At 50.1% G+C, this 4,902-nt stretch overlaps 1 long non-coding RNA gene across 1 annotated transcript; it reads left to right on the top strand.

The window, feature by feature from the left end:
• Positions 1-2,902: 2,902 nt before the first annotated feature.
• On the top strand, positions 2,903-3,722 carry LOC106000232. The gene is made up of 2 exons (XR_001175785.1): positions 2,903-3,024; positions 3,666-3,722. It is a non-coding gene; the product is annotated as an uncharacterized LOC106000232 (long non-coding RNA).
• Positions 3,723-4,902: the final 1,180 nt, after the last annotated feature.

Here is a 4,902-nt window from a genome sequence, read left to right as displayed (position 1 = left end):
GCCATGGTGACCTGGTAATAATAAGTAGAGGGTAGGTAAGGGCCCGCCATGGTGACCTGGTAATAATAAGTAGAGGGTAGGTAAGGGCCCTCCATGGTGACCTGGTAATATGGCATTGTTGTGCTGACAGGTGCTGGTGCAGGGTACCAAGTCACTGGGAATAGGGGTTTAGTACCCACAGAAGCTATACACACAGTGTCTGTGTTCTTTCCTTCAGAACGGACAACATAGGAGGGAAGAAAAAGGGGGCCAAGGAGGGTGGCCCTATTTTCCCCTGTGCCCCCAGCTGGTCACAGTGGCTAGGACTCAGCTTTCTAAAGCTACCATGGGGGATTTGTCCCACGCTGAGTTCCCCCTTTCTCTTCTCCCAGAGGACTCTGGCTTTTCATCTTTCCTGTTTGCCTACTGTTGGTTGCTGTTTTTCAGGCAGCACTGGGTTTGAACTTGGGGCCTCGCCCTTGTCAGGAAGGCACTTTGCTGCTGAGCCATGCCTCCAGCCCTCTTCTGTACTGACTGTTTTTGAAGCAGGGCTCACTTTCTCCCTGAACTACTCTTTTTCTTGGGGGGGGGGGGCGGTCCAGTCCATGGGGCCTGAACTCTGGGCCTGGGCGCTGTCCCTTAGCTCTTCAGCTCAAAGCTAGCACTCTACCACTTGAGCCACAGCACCACTTCTGGCTTTTTTCTTTTTGCTTATGTGGTGCTGAGGAATTGAACCCAGGGCCTCATGCATGCAAGGCAAGCGCTGAGCCACCTTCCCAGCCCAGGGAGCTACTCTTGTAGCTTGGATGACACACATGCCCACCAAGCCAAGCTTTCTCTGCAAGGTAGAATCTCATGTGCTTTTTGCCCTGTGGCCTGAGACCTCCATCTCCAAATCTCAGCCTCTCAGTAGCATGAGCCTCTCCCAGACATCTGTTTGTTTTCAGAAACTAGGGAACAAAGCCTTCCACTGACATAACTGCTAAGGGTGCACCATGGAGAGATAACTCCAGGAATTTCTTTGCCTCTTTTTACAACTAAGTTAGGATAAATTAACTATACAAGAGAAGGAAGACTTAATTATATTTCTATTATCATACATGCAAACTAACCAAACTCACCCTTCCATCTTCCCTATTTGCCCATACTCCTCCCACTGGTTCCTATCTCCCTAACAGTTTTTGCCTCCTTTAAAAATGATTCCTTCATTTAAACCTTCATAACTGTCTCAAAATTCCATTGCTAGCTGGGCACTAGAGGCTGAACTAAGGCTGAGCTAGAGGCTGAGATAAGGCTGAGATCTGCAGGCTGAGCTAAGGCTGAGATCTGGAGGCTGAGATCTGGAGGCTGAGCTAAGGCTGAGATCTGGAGGCTGAGATCTGGAGGCTGAGCTAAGGCTGAGATCTAGAGGCTGAGCTAAGGCTGAGATCTGCAGGCTGAGCTAAGGCTGAGATCTAGAGGCTGAGCTAAGGCTGAGATCTGCAGGCTGAGCTAAGGCTGAGAGCTGGAGGCTGAGATCTGGAGGCTGAGCTAAGGCTGAGATCTAGAGGCTGAACTAAGGCTGAGATCTGCAGGCTGAGCTAAGGCTGAGATCTGGAGGCTGAGATCTGGAGGCTGAGCTAAGGCTGAGATCTGGAGGCTGAGCTAAGGCTGAGATCTGCAGGCTGAGCTAAGGCTGAGATCTGCAGGCTGAGCTAAGGCTGAGATCTGGAGGATGGTGGTTCAAGCCATCCTTCATCACAATGTCCATCCATGATATTTTTTTAATGAAATATTTAAGAAATATTGTTATTATAAAGGTGGTATATCAAGGGGTTACAATTATATGAGTCAGGTAATGAGTACATTTCCTTTCACACACTGTGTTCTGTTGCATCCATAATATTCTTGAGACTAATCTCAACAGAAATGTCTGTATGTGGTGGTATGTACCTATCTCCAAAATAACCAGCAAATGGCTCTGTAGGAGGATGGCCCAATTTGTAGAACATTAGCCAAGTAAGCATGAGACCCTGAGTTCAAACCCTAGTCAGAAAAGTAATTGGCTGGAAATGTGGCTTAGTGGTAGAGTGCTTGCCCTACATGCATAAAGCTCTGAGTTCAATTCCCCAGTACCACACAGAAAAAGGCAGAAATGGCGCTGTGGCTCAAGTGATAAGAGTGCTAGCCTTGAGCAAAAGAAGCTCAGGGATAGTGCCCAGCCCTGAGTTCAAGCCCCAGGACCAGCACAAAAAGAAAAGAAAAAGAAGCTGAGTATTAGATGATTCTTTTCTTGTTCATATGCTGGATCAAACACTGCTGTTATGGAGGAGGCTGATTTGTAGCTGCAGTAGTTTTAGTATCTTCCCAAAAAGATGCTTTGACACCGCCTATAGGCGTTTTCACATGGCACCTCAGAAACATCATTTTCAGAGCTGAGCACTGTGGCTCACGCTTGCAATCCTAGCTTCTGGGAGGCTGGAATTGGGAAGATCAGAGTTAATAGCTTGAGCCAAAAAATGGTAATATCCTTTTTTTTTTTTTTTTTTTTGGTGTCATTCCTGGAGCCTGAACTCTGGGCCTGGACGCTGTCCCTCAGCTCTTCAGCTCAAGGCTAGCACTCTACCACTTGAGCTACAGCACCATTTCCAGCTTATGTAGTGCTGAGGAATCAAGCCATTTTATGGACTGGGAAGGTGACTCAGTGAGTGCTTGCCTTGCATGCCTGAGGCCCTGAGTTCAATTCCTCAGCACCACATAAGCAGAAAAGGCCGGAAGTGATGCTGTGGCTCAAGTGGTAGAGCACTCACCTTGAGCCGAAGAGCTGAGGGACAGCGCCCTGGCCTAGAGTTCAACCCACATGACCAACAAAAAAACTTCTCTGAAGGAATCTGGGACTACAGAAATTATGTGGAGCTGATGCTCACTCCTCTGCCCTCACAGCCCAGGCCTGTCAGCCGGAGGCCCCCACCCTGGGGACCCTATGGAAGTCTGTTCAGATGACGCCATGGAACTCAGCTCCGAACCCACTGCACTGGGCCCCTGTAGAAGAACCTACAGTCAGAGGTCAGTGTGGCTGTCTCCTCAGTCTGTGCTCTAACTCATGTCCACGTTCTTCATGAGGGTGGGAAGCACTGGCTTGAACACCGGCCTCCCTGGCGTTGACAGCTGGTCCTGTGGTTCCTTTCACCTGTGCTTTGGAGCCTGAGGCCTGGGACGCAGGCTTCACTCTGGGGCCACGCCTGCAGGGTGGGAAGGACTTCTGTGCCCACTTCAGTCTCTACCTGGCCACAGTGTCCTAGGGTGGAGTTAAAGTTGTTCTCAAGTGTAACTTTGGGAAAAATGTTAACAAGCAGGAAAAGTTGCCAAAGAACGCAGATTGGCAGGAAGATGGGTGTGTGGGTCCCTGGCGGAAGTCTCGGGCTGTTACGCACGCGTGTGAGGTCTGGGTGACGGTGGTGAAGTGTCAGAGGATGGAAGGCTGGCTTCAGCCGAGCTCCCCCTAGAACGCGGGTCGTGCGCTTGGGGCCCCTGGGAAGGAGGTCCGAGGTGGGAACTGCCCCATAAGCAGACCCCACTTCTTCTGTGTTTCACAAAGGGAAAAGAAATGGACAGCATTCCGAGACACAAAGGAAACATGACAAGGTGCTGTTGTGGGTTGGTTGCTTTGTCCAAGAAAAAACCATATAATGTGTTCCTTGTTCCAGAGTGCCCTCTACCATCTGTTTTGGCCAGGGTGCATCTCGAGGGTTCAAAAGCTCCAAGAAAAAAAATGAACACCCCTAACTCCATAAGAGGAGAGGACCAGTGTCTGAGCGGACAGCGGGGAGACGGGGCCTTGTGCAGGAATCTGCATCCACTGGGATCTTCCTCTGGCTTCCAGTATGGCTCCCTGGCGCCCTTTGCCACCCTTGTCTGTGAAGCAGCATCTGGGACTCTAAGCAGCAGGGAGGGACCTGCCGGCTCCAGAGAAGACTGGGACGCACTGTAATGAATGGGTTGGGGGATGGCCCACCTCGCTTGAGAGGCTCTCCTTCGGGGAGAGTTATAAAGTCCTGGTGTCCAGTAGAGGAGTACAGCTGGCCCAGTGTAGTTGCTTTGACTGAGTCCTGGCCCACCGGCACCAGGAGAGACGCCTTCATGTTCCTCACAGTCTTACCAGCCAGCACATCCCACCGGCCACAGAGCCAGAAGTGTGTGGAAGGCAGCCCACTGAGAGGAGGACAGCAGCAGAAGCCCACAGAAGCCTTCCCTGTGGTGGTGTGATGTGAATGCAGAGCTTCCAGCTGGGCTAGATGGAGAGAAAGATAGCATGTCTAGGAGAAAGCAGCTCAGCCTGGGTAAAGGCAGGGCCTCGGGGTCCGCGGGAGACCTTACCTTGCCGCGGACCAGGTTCTGTTGGGACGACGGAGGATACCTAGGGGAGGAACCTGGAATAGGATGGGGAGATGGCAAACAGACAACTCACACACATTAGGAGTGGATGCTGAGTGCTGAGTGCGATTTATTGCAGAGGATAACAAACTTTTATAGCAAAAAGTCTCCATAAGAAAGGGCAAAAGGTTACACAATCTTGCTGCATGGCTTCATTCTTGGGCGGTCACCAGCTGGTCGCCTGAAAGGGCAAAAGGTTACACAACCTTGCTGCAGGTCTTCATTCTTGAATGGTCAACAGCTGGTCGCCTGATAGGCACTTGTTTCCAGCTTATCTCTAAGAAATATAATGGGTTTTGATGTTTGTCACCAACTAACCATTACCTTATTTCTATAGAGGCCTTAAACCGTCCCATAAGATCTTTTCTGTTCCTTCTTTAATAGTAAACACCAAGGAGACTTAGATCTAGCAAGTCTCTTAGTAAATGAAAGAGTAGTAGGAAGTTCTTTGTCCTAAGTAGTTATCTCAGCAATTGCCATACATTCCTTCTGTTCCAGTTGCCCTACAGC

Source organism: Dipodomys ordii, unplaced genomic scaffold (genome assembly GCF_000151885.1).
Source record: "Dipodomys ordii isolate 6190 unplaced genomic scaffold, Dord_2.0 Scaffold213, whole genome shotgun sequence".
Taxonomy (NCBI): domain Eukaryota; kingdom Metazoa; phylum Chordata; class Mammalia; order Rodentia; family Heteromyidae; genus Dipodomys; species Dipodomys ordii.
Note: the sequence above shows the minus strand (reverse complement) of the source record. Positions and strands in the feature narration are given on the sequence as shown.